Consider the following 12,695-nt stretch of genomic DNA (forward strand, 5'->3'; position numbering starts at 1 on the left):
AACTTAGTTCCAGTGAATTTACCTGAAATAAATAGGGGCACTGTCTTTAAATCAAAAGGTAAACTTAAAACAAAACAAAATCTTTTTAGTGACTGTTGAACAGAAAAAAACCAACCCTAAAAATTAGTTCTGCAACTGGGAGAGGGACTTAGCTACTGAACTGCAACTTGGTCTGGAAAAAAGTCAACACAGCTAACGCCTGATACAGCACTTCAGAAATGCTGGGGTGGGTAAACTGCCCCAGCCAAGAAATTCATATTTAAAGCTCACATTGTCCAGCTACGCTCTGTAAATTGTGCCAGGATTTCTTTATATAATTCTCACTAATGCTGGCTGATGTTAGCTGAGGAAATCCTCTGCAGACAAACAGGACAATCCACCCTGCTGTAGGTTCCATAAAATCACACGCTCTGTGGAAATTTCCAAATACTTCGGCACAATATGGGTGAGTTAAGGATAAAGTTTCAAGCTGAACTCCATAATTTCCTGTCTTTTGCTAGTCTACACAGCTCTTTAATGTTATGTTAATATCATTTTTGTGGGTGTGATTGAATTACCCGCCGCTCCTGATGCCAGCATTAGTGGATTTCTGTGTAATAGGAGAGCATGCTTTACTACACATACTGTTACTAAATACCATTAAGCAGACCAGCTGCAGACCTCCTGATAGCAGGACTGGAGGGCTACCTCATTACGAGGCGACGAGCACTTTACTGCTGGCACACGGCCTGAATCGCGCGAGCCCTCAGCATGTCGAACTCGCCTTGATGTCGCCAGCAGACGGCCTGCCGCAGCAGGTCCCCTGGCTGAAAAAAGTGCCCAGCTCTGGGAATCTGCTGAGAGTGCTGAGATCCCTCTTGAGGGCTCAAGATCCCGAGTCCTAAACGGTGCTGCCGTGACTTGGCAGTCTGAAAATATAGAGATGTATTTACTTGGCGACATTTCAACTCCAGGTGCAATGGAGGGCTGCTAAATTCTCCACTGAGAGTGTGCCTCACACTCTGGTGACAGCTACTAACTAACTAGTGGCACAGTCAGTTAAAAATCCCTTCCAGAAGTCTTTGCGGAGAGATTAAAATGCCACATGTGCGCGAGTTCTAACAATTCTAGGGCAGCCTCCGAAGGGAGATTTAACACAAGCTTTCTCATCAATACCCTTGCACTGCTAACCAGCACCTACTAAGCAAATGTTGAGCCTGACTACTGTGCAGAAACATCCCTCTTCAGAGGAGGATTGCATTAGGGACGAAAGTGGGAGGGGCAATGGAAAAAAGAATGAGGGAGGGCAAGGAATTTAAGTCTGTTCCACATAGTTGGCTCAGTACACGCTAAACTGTACTGACAGACATCATCATCCACGGAGTTGCAATGTATTTTGGTCACTCTTCTTGCCACTCTGACCCACCTCTTCCTCACCCTAAAACACCTCATATGCAGGCTGGTAGAGCTATACTTACCCAGCACCTGTGGGCGATTCAGCTGCTAGCGCACACCTAACAGCAGCCCCATGTCCCCAGCGTACCATGGGAACAGCATGGCAGGGACACAGCAGGGACAAGCAATGCGGTCTTGTGATTAAGACAAATTCTTGTTTCCCTATATCTAAGCGTAATAAGAACCAACAAACAAATGCAGGAACCTAACAAGAACTAACAATTGCAAATCCATGTTACAGCAGAGACAGGTTTTTCTTACCACTCGTAGACAATAGAGATGAAACAACCAAAAGTCCTAAAAGTGCTGATAGTGTTTAATAGATGTATCATTATAGTCTGTCTCCCACATCTGTAAGACCTGCAATCATGTCTTTAGTCCAATTCTTACTTTAGGCAATAACCAAAATCATGGCATGAGTATGCTGCCCTGCTTTGATTTAAACCCCACCAATGACTTGGTCATATTCCATTTTGTTCCACCATAGCCACCAGTTTTCCTTTCCATTTAGAAGCAATTGCTTTGAGTTCATTTTATTCTGAGAGTCAAGAGATTGCCCTATATGAATCCTTCAGCTCCTTGAACTGGCTGTATGTTTGTACATGTGATAGGAATTAATTTGTTATGCAGTTCATAAGGCACTTAATAAATTTTATATTGAAATATTTGTGCTAAATTATTGTAGAGTAATTAAAAAACTTCATAGCCATACTCCATTTAATTGACAATCCTAAATTTGGTGGTGATTTAAGTAAAGCAGAGGGACAAGAAACATTAAAGATGAGTAGAGAAATTAAGTTCTACAAAATTAAGTTAGATATGGCTTAGATCCAAATTCCTTACTTTTAAAAATAAAGCATCAAGGGTGCTGCAGTTTTCTCATTCTGTGGTTTTTTATTACTCAAAGCCAAGGATAGACAGACACCTGATTTACAATTAAAGGTAATCAAAACGTCAGAGGTGGAGAGATGAGCTTCTGCTTCCAACATAGTGCCAGTACCAGTCCACTGTGAACTCCTGCTGGGACACCAAGGCAGTTTTTGAGCATCATCCTGCTTAGGAACATAGATGTTCCAGTGATACATTTCATCCACTTAAGGACACATACAAACAAATATGGCTACATAAACTATACATAATAACAGATCTCCATAAACTTGAAAAGGAAATTATTTCTAACCACAAATAATTAGTTTTAAAAACATTTAAATGACCCATGCAGTCCTTGATGAAATTATCCAAAAGCTGGAGAAAACTGTCTTATAATCAGAGACTTGAACAGCTCCATCTATTTTGATTATTAAAGAAAAAAGTCTGAAAAGTGACTTGATTATAGTGTGCAGAGTACATCTGGGAGGAGGACGGAGGGAGGAGGATGGAGGAAGAGGGAGAGAATCTGAAAGGTCCTTAAACTGATTACACCAAGAACCAACAGGTAAAAATCAACACCAGAAAGTTGATTTGGAAGTGGGTCAGAAATTCTGACCAGGGAACATGGTTAACAGGAGCAAACTGTTAGCAGCAGAGCTAGGTTTGCTGTTGCATTCATATCTTCAGGTACAGAGTGGGTGCTTTTCTGGAACATACTCTTTACATGAAAATAAATTGCTATATTTAGTCCAGGAGCAAGTAAAGGAAATTTAAGGACCTGAATCAACCAGAAAATAATGGTAGATCATCCCTTGGTCTCTTCTGGATCTTAAATTCTATGAATCTGTGAATTATTTTATCCATTTTAATTACTAGTTCCCTACTATAAAGAAGCTAAAAAGCTAATGTTCTTCTTGAATCAGTGAATTACAGAAAATAATTGAAGTTTCATAATTGGATTATAACCCCAGGAGTATATGGAAATGCTGAACTGGGAAGCTGAAGTAAGGAAAGCATGTCTGTTTTCTTTTTTTTTTATGTGATCACCAGGCAGTAATAGCCATAAATGCCACACTTATTACCTGTATTACACTGAAACAATAACAAGGCTGTGATCCTGCAATAACTGCTATTTGAACAGACTGCTGTGCTTCCATGAAGCTTATATGAGGCTGGGTGTCTGTTGGAAGAGAGTTTATTTCAGAATAGGACCTGTATTTCCACATTGCTGTTACCTTCATTATTATATTTGGGGTTGCCCCCAGAGCTGTGGCTAGGTACTTTCTAAGAGAACCAGAATCCAGAGGTGTCCACTTTCCCTAGACCTCATGATGGGGACACAGAAAATACATGCCCAAAGAGAGAAAAAACCTTTTCAGACCTCTGCCAGATCAACTTCTTTTAAAATTAGGCTGAAAACATTCCATCTTTCCTGTCTCTGTTTTGTAACAAGGCAGACATTAAACCTCTGACGTAGTTACAAAAATTCTAAGAAATTCCTTCTCTAGTGAACGTCTTTTAAAAAAATTAAAGACTTTTCAGTTTTTAACACTAATCTAACAGCAGCACTTGTCACACAAATAATTCTGGGAAGTTACCAAATACTTGGAATGAAAGACATTGCATGCTGCATAGCACAGAGCTCTTGTCGATGCTTGTTTGGAACAGTATGGGAAAGTCTAGCAGCTGAATACAATGACATTTTTGTTTTCGTGCTGATAATATTCAATATCTTTGCCACCAAAGTTGGCCTGCCACTCCCCCTTGTATAGCAGTTACAGCCATGCTCTAAGATTCTTGCCATTAGCTGGAAGCAGTGCCCAGGTTATTCGCATTTGGGGGTGGGGGGACAGTATTAAGCATAGCTGGTATTGTTTCCTTCCAGCAAAGCTTTAGGACAATGTATTTCTTAAACAGATCAGAACATTATCTGTGTCATACCTTCTAGAGAAAGGTTACAGAAACATTTCTGCTACACAAATGTCAGAACATGAACAGTATCTCTCCATCCTCTCCCAAAAGTCGGTGACTCCTAAGAAGCATAAACCACATCCCAGTCAGAGAACTTCCTACTTCCTTCTCCACTCTGTGCACATAATACAGCCATTGGTTCTGCTCTTCCACTGCTGCCATCAATTCTCAAAGAACAGATCAGAAAGGCCCACTGAACTTGACACCAGAATTTAGAACAAATACCCAAAATGCTGACAAATCCAAAGTACGTGAATGAGCTTCAAAACAGAAGAACCAAACATAACCAGAACTTTCACTTCCACTACTCCCATTAAAAAAACACAGACCACAACAACTCAAAGGATAGTAGTGAAGGAACCTTTGTCAAACCACCAGTGCATCAATCAGCCTCCTCACTGGAAAGCAGAACTTAAGCATCAGAGTTTTACAGAATCATAGAATCATTTAGGTTGGAAAAGACCTTTAAGATCATCGAGTCCAACCATTAATCTAGCGCTACCAATTCCATCACTAAACCATGTTCCTAAGTGCCACAACTACAAGTCTTTTAAATACCTCCAGGGATGGTGACTCAACCACTTCCCTGGGCAGCCTGTTCCAAAGCTTGATAACCCTTTCGGTGAAGAAATTCTTTCCTAATATCCAATCTAAACTTCCCCTGGTGCAGCTTGAGGCCATTTCATCTTGTCCTGTTGCTTGTTACTTGGGAGAAGAGACTGACACCTACCTCACTACAACGTCCTTTCAGTTTTTCTGAAAGTTTTCTCCAGGCTAAACAACCCCAGTTCCCTCAGCCACTCTTCATAAGACTTGTTCTCTAGACCCTTCACTAGCTTCACTGCCCTTCTTTGGACCTGCTCCAGCACCTCAATGTCTTTCTTGCAGTGAGGGGCCCAAAACTGAAGACGGTATTTGAGATGTGGCCTCACCAGTGCCGAGTACAGGGGGACAATCACTTCCCTAGTCCTGCTGGCCACACTATTTCTGACACAAGCCAGGATGCCGTTGGCCTTCTTCACCACCTGGGCACACTGCCGGCTCATATTCAGAAGGCTGTCAAACAACACCCCCAGATCCTTTTCCACCAGGCAGCTTTCCAGCCGCTCTTCCCCAAGCCTGTAGCATTGCATGGGGTTGTTGTGACCCAAGTGCAGGACCAGGCACTTAGCCTTGTTGACCTCATACAATTCAGAATGTCAGGAGTCCCATAGTCATGAAGGCCCTTCCACAGAGCAATACCCACATTACAAAACCAGGCATTTGTCTGACAGACGTGCATGGTGAAGAGCCTGCCTGTCCTTTGGACAGTTTTTGGCCATGAGCATTTTCAGATCCTTAAATGTTTACATCAGTAAGGGGACAATAGCCTTATGGATGGATGGTGACACCATGGTTCACTGGTTGCACACAAAATATGCTGGAGAAGTGGAGAAAGAAAGAGACAAGGAAAGACTGGAACACGCACTTCTCAGAACAGGTCAGAAGAAACTCTGTAAGTGTGTTTGCCCTCTTTCTATCTCAACACCCCTCCTGCACAGTAAGCAAAACAAGTGGCTGTTACGGTCATGCCCTTCACACTGCTACACAGGACTCAATATTTCTGTTATGAGCTCTCTGTTTTGTTTTTTTGTTTTCTTTTTGGTTGGTTCCCCCCCCCCCCCCCCAAGGACTTTAATTAAAATTCATCAGAATAAATGTTTTCAGCAGCAGTCTCCGAGAACCCTGCCTCCTCCCCTATCTTCCATTAAATCAGGTTCATCCAACTTGAAAGAAGATGAGAAACTCTCACTGACACACTGTCACACTCCAGTGAAAAGATGGGCACATTCAAAACAGAGAAGAGTGCAGGTGCTCATTTATTACTTTACGCAGATTATTTTTCTGCCTTTCTTCCTGACAATGGGAACGTTCACATCCCAGATGGAGCTCTCTGTAGTGCTGTGGGCATTTGCTGACCTAGAGTTTTGTTTCCCCTGACGAAAGAGGCTAGGCAAGAAGAGGATCAGTTCATTGCCTACTGGGGCAACTTTAATGTTTGTTTTTAACAATGGAAGACATTTGGAGATTATTTTAATGGGGAATGAATATACAAGTAATTTTTTTACAGTATCAGGTAAAGGAGAAAAAACCTATGCACATCCATACCCATATTTACACACTGCAGAGATGTAATATTTATATAACCAAGTGCAAAACTGCAAATCAACTGATTTCAGAAACCAAGATGTCACTCAGATGAAATACAAGTTCACTGCCTTGTACCATTTTGGAGCCAGAGAGCAACGCCACAATGTTTCTAACAGCATTCATAAGCACCATCACTATGAAAGTGTCTTCAATGCAAGAATTAACAAATCATGTCCATGGCATTAGGTTCCTCTGCTTTTATGTCTACTTTATGCATCCTTAATATTCACCATCTGGTTCCTGATCAAAGGCATTTTGACTTAAAAGTATTAACCTGAAATTAATTTATTTTCCCTTTCCCACCCCTCTTAACAAACTTTTAGGAAATGTCCATGATACAAAAAAACTTGAGAAGAATGCAGATTTCTCCAAGTTAACCCATCAGCATGTTTTTCTCTGGTCTGAACACACACATTAACAAATGAGAGGAACAAACTCAGGTAGTTGCCTCATGGCTTTGAATCAGCATATCTAGTCCAGCAGGACACCTTTGCTGTGCTTGGCCCAACAGTACACCCTTCTTGGGACTTTGCTTTCTTGATTTTACTTGGAATAACAGAAAATCTGAGGGCGTTTAGAGGTTTTTTCTTTCCCCTCAAGTGTGGGCATTTCTTTGGTTCCCACAAAGACTCATATCTTCGGCAGATTTCAGAGCCATTCACAGTTCTCATATTACCAGGATACACGGAACCAAAACATCCAGTGAGATTTAAGTAGGAACTACCCTGTATGATGCTACATGGTTCCTATATGAGCTAATCCCACTGAATGAGTGCTCTCACCTTCATGCCCTTTCAGTCTCTGCTATATCACAGATCAACAGTGTCAGCTGATATTAATTGCAGGAGAGATGTAGGTTATGTGGTTCTGAATTAATATTGAAGCCACAGGGCACCTTGCTTTAACATACACAAGGTTACAGAATGCAGTAAATTCCTTTACATCTCCAAAGATTACTTCTTAAAAATACAGGACCAGACACAGGCTAACACTCTACTGCTACATAAGTCTCAGATAGTTTGGGTTTTGTCCTCACCAGGGCCAGGATAAGAACACCAGTTTACACTGAGTACAAATGTGGTCTGACTTCACTGTAGAACAAAGGATTTACTCCAGGGATTCTTTTGGTCTTTTTCATTTTGAGCTCACTATGGGGATTTTATTTTGGTTAACCTTTATTTTATTTATAGTTCAAAAGGAAAATAAAAATAGCCAGGAATATCAAACTCTTGCTGCCTTAACACATGGCACAAACGGCCATCATGAACTTGCTACAAAGCTTGATCTAATTAAAAATGTACTTGTTGCAGCTATTAACAAGAGACCTTGTCCTGAAAGGCACCTTGAACCCCTCTGAAACCTTGATGAACTCAGCAGTTTTCTGTGGGGGCAAAAGGAATGCACACAGTTCATTTCAAAAATAGTCTAGGATTTAAATAATGCGTGTATTTTCAATTAATAACCTCAGTTACATTATCCTTGGGGCTAGCCCTTTAGTAGAATCCAAACAGTGGCAGCCTGAATATTTATTCAGATGTTCCATGGGACAAAATGAAGGACGTTCAGAATGAAACGAGAGGCTAAAATCTCACATTTAATGACTTGTCAAGGAGACAATCAGGATACCTTCAGAAAAAAAAAAAAGAAAAAACAAAAAAAACAACAAACACCACCCTCAAAAACCCCAAACCCAAAACCTTGAGTAATCTGCACAAAATATGGAGCTAGAAGCTATTTAGAGAAAGCAACACTCATGACAATCATGATTCAGTAGGGATTTCCTATACCTGGAAAAACATTTATTTGGGAGATTCTATCTCATCTTCCTCAAAAGTCAGCCTGAACAGCCTACAGACTTGTTGCTCTTTAGGTTTAGATATTTTTACTGTTGTTGTTTTAATTAAGTCCTTTAATTTTACCCTGGACCACAAAGAAGTCAAAACTTCAAGGGTGATGAGATAACTAATCCAAATAAGAACAAAGCAGATGGAAATAGGTTTCTGAAGCTATATTATAGATGCAAGGGGACAGGACTAAGTCAGGACAAAAACATGAGTTAGTTTAAACTATCAGACACTTGAAGTCTGAAGCAGCTTTCTTTCAGACTACAGACTGGGCATGAAAAATTCATGACTGAATCAAGATGGACAGGGATTATCTTTTGAATACATGCCAGTATCTTAACTGTGCAATGCACAAGGCTTTTTTTTTTTTTGCTTTTTTTTTTTTTTAAAGTCAAATGTTGAGTTTTTTAAGCCAACTTTTCTTTTCAAAATTGGGCGGCAGGGGGGCAGGAAAGAGTTATTTTATCTCTCTTTTCCCTTTCTCTTCTCCAAAACGTATTTTACCTTTTAAAAACTTTTGGGCCTAAGTCTTTTTCAGTGCAAACATGTAAGAAAAGACAGACAGAAAGACCAAAATCTTGAGAGACAGACTGTGAGCTGTTGAAATGAAAAATGTTTCAAAGTAATAAAGCTCAAATGTTTAATCTGTGTGTGAGATTTCCTTCAATCTATCTTCACGGGGATGTAGTTAGTAAGAATGGAATATGTCCAGTATACCAACAGGGGACTTAGCCACCTGTGTATGTTTTTAAGAGAATTTTGGAATTCTTCTGGATGAAATATAACACCATGCATGAAAATTAGAGTGACAGGTTATGAATATTTCAAAGATAATAATTCACATTTTGCTTGTACAGTGACACACCATGCACATTTTTCTGTCTATAATCTGTAATTTTACATCTTAAGGTTGATTATCTTGCCTTTTGATGAACAGCATATTTTGACTGGGAAAATACACGTATAAAGGTGTGTAACACTGCACCAGCAGAGACTGTGTACCTCAGAGAAATAAATGCTAATGATGTGATATTTACCATTATTTTCATGAAATATTTAAAAATAAAAATTTTAGACTAATAAGTTCTGATAATCAATATGATCACAGATAGGTATAAAGCCTCTTTTTAAAAAACCTCAAGAAAGGTTAAGAGAAGCCAAGGTCCATTTTTGGAAGTTCCTTTACTCAGTGTTTATGAAAATCCAGAAGAAGATACATATGTAAAAGATTCTTGCTTGCTAAACATTCCTATTCACTCTTTTTCGATGTAACCTTTGATAGAATCATTGTATAAAGTCCCAAAAGATACAGTGAAACCTAACAGCTCCCTGCTGCAAAAGAGAATTTGATGCAACTTTGCTGGACACGTTAAACCAAATACTGAGGATCAGAACTACACAAAAAGAAAATCTTTCAGTAGCAATTTTTTTTTTATTTACTCAGCTACTGTACAGCCTGTGATGACTTGTTTTCCTTTAGTTATATGAACAGTTTGACAGATTACTGTGACAAGGTTACTCTTAAATTGATAAAAGGTTTGATAGTGTCGGAACATTTGTCAGAAACGTCTGACATCACGTGTAATGGACTCTGCACTTCAAGCATCAATGGTACTCCAGTCTGCTGTTTTCTGTTCAGTGTGCAATACACACCGCCCAAAAACATACAGCAGAAATACAGAAAAGCAGGCAGGATTTACCAAAACAGCCCCTTGTACTTTATCAAACAATTCTGATTAAAGAATTTGTCTTCTATAACCCACCTGGCAAAATGCATTTAAATAAAAAATTTTACATATCAGTTAAAGGGTGGCCTCCTTGCTGGAATAAACCTGGAAATGGGATGGGCTATGATAAATATACATAACCATAAGCATTTCCAGCATTCCCTGTACTTTTGAGAGAGAAATACTGTGGGGTTTAGAACATTATTCCTCAGACCTGCCAAATGTCAGACATTACAAGTGACAGTTGTATTGCTGGCAGCCTTGTCACATGCTGGAGCAGAGGAAATAGGTTCTGAAGGGCTCATTTTGGGCACTGGCAGCTAGCCTAGTGGAACCAGTGTCCTGAGCATAAGCTAGCTTTGGTGAATACCTCCCTTAAATTTAGCTCTCCAAAAATCTTGTACTGCAAAATAATAATACAGTTTAGGGATTGGAATTCAGGTTTTTACCTCACATCTTGTAGCAAATTACACTAATACTTCTGTGCAGGAAGCCTAAGAGCCAGCATCTTGTGCTGGTATATTTTGTGAATACCTGTTCACATGAAGTCTTTAACGCATGGTGAGATCCCAGCCATGTAAGTTAAGAGAGAACTCTACGGAAGACAACCATTCCTGAAGAGACAAATGTATGTCTTGCTCATATAGCAGCAATCTGCTGCTATATATACTGCATTTGGGGGCAGGGGGGTGGGGCGGAGAAGGACGTGGAGCAGGGAGGAAAAGAGAGTAGGGGTTTGGACCTTTATCCACCTCTACTATGTAACCATCTGCAAAGGTAAAGAAAATGTCTTGCAACGTATTACTTCAAAAATCTATGTGCTGCCATGACAAATTCTTGTCTTTTCAGATATTTACGTTTCCCTATATTGTCCTTCCCTTTTTGCTTTGATAAATACTTTTAATATTCTGAAAAAAGACAGAACAAGTATCTGGTTTCTCCTCACTTCCATTCAGCCAAAGGATAGAAAATCAGCAAAATGAATGTCAGCATTTTTGTTAAAGAGCATCTGTTCACACAGGAACTCCATGATAGCAAGACAAAGCCCTCTAATCATAGACCAGATTAAGTTTAGTGGAGTGCATTAAAAATTTTGCCACAGTGCCGAAAGAAAGCTCTCAGATACTTGATGTGCACTTCCCATACGCAGACAAGGGGTAGGGACGTGCTCTCTGAACTTCATGATTCAAGTATCGCTGCTTATACCACAGCCTCACACCATGACTGCAGCACTAAGTGCCAAAGCCGTAAGGCTCCTCTAGGAATAGTTAGTTCATTCCTGATCAGCTGAAAGCATTTGTCTGAACTCAGAAAGGGTCAGACTGCAAGAAGATGTATAGCAAAATAGCTTTTTGAACATCAGCAGACTACAGTCAATTTATACCTACTGAGGATCTGGCCCCTGAACTGGGATTATCTGTGACTGTCATAAGCGGGAAGTGTCATGAATGTAGTTTGTACAAATGTCAGACAGGTACACTCACAATTCAGCTTGCATGAAATATGAAAAATCACCACCACACTATACTCCTGTGAACAGTGAGCCAGTTCTACCTGTAGCAGCCTTAGTAGGAGAAAGTCACAGGGAAGAGTTTCAAGCTAACCTAATTTTGCTGAAGTTCAGACATCACTTCAGTGAGACTGCTAGTCCCAGTCCTGGCCAGCCACATCCACATAAAGCATACTTAGGGAAGTCTTCCAGCATTTTTGGTCAAAATCAGGAAAGGCAGAATGACATAAAATTGTAATATCCCATTAAATTGTTACTCCTATTGCAGGCTTCAAAACAACAACCACTTGGATTCAAGTCAACAAATCAGCCCCAGACTGTTCCTTAATTTACCAAACTTAATTTATTGATCCCTATTTGAAAGGCTGATTTGTGATGAAAAATATCAAAGACAGTGTTGTCTTTTGGAACAGGCTATTCTATGGCAAAAGCACTGCAGTTCTGCATCATAAGAAGGGTGGATTTTTATTTTTCAAATCTCTCCATGTTCTTATTTCAACACAGAAACTGTGTTATCCTAAATCCACCCAGGCAATCTCTGGTTGGAATCTCAAACTGGGTTATTCCCCTCCTGCATGTCATCAATAATAATCAAGAATTTGGAAATCCAATCAGGTTCTCATTTCTACTCATTACCCACATTCAGTCCAGTGAGGAGGCTTAACAGGGTGCAACATTTTAGGAAACAATTCTTTTGATGATGCATGAGGAGCAAAGAGCTCCTTTCTGCTGCCTCTCCAGTTTCAACAGGAATAAAATACAAAAAAAACTGATGTTTATCAGCACAACCTGGAAATGTGACTCTCAAGATAAACAGGGAGGTAGAAGGTGCTACTTCCTACATCATCATTTTTCAGTGGAACAGCAGTTAATTAGATGTTAATTAAATGGCTACAAGACCACCTTCAGTGGGTTTCATACTTCTCAATCTTTAAGCCCAGCAATGTGTGACACGGCAATCAAAAGATGGGATAAATGACTGAGATGGGAACACCCATGTTTGTTGTGCACTGGGCTGTGATTCACAGATCGTTCTAACTATAAAGTCTGTCATTAGGGAGGTTTTCTTGTCATGCAAATTCTTCTTTAACATAAGAAAGAAACCAGAATAAAATAAACAGAAGACAATGTGAAGGCCCTCACCTCTCT

At 40.0% G+C, this 12,695-nt stretch overlaps 1 protein-coding gene across 5 annotated transcripts in view; it reads right to left on the bottom strand.

The window, feature by feature from the left end:
• Nucleotides 1-12,695, bottom strand: part of RBMS3 (RNA binding motif single stranded interacting protein 3) — a 724,729-nt gene that overhangs the window by 342,729 nt on the left and 369,305 nt on the right. The gene's annotated exons all lie outside the window — the stretch shown is intronic.

This window comes from Aquila chrysaetos, chromosome 3, assembly GCF_900496995.4.
Source record: "Aquila chrysaetos chrysaetos chromosome 3, bAquChr1.4, whole genome shotgun sequence".
Taxonomy (NCBI): Eukaryota; Metazoa; Chordata; class Aves; order Accipitriformes; family Accipitridae; genus Aquila; species Aquila chrysaetos.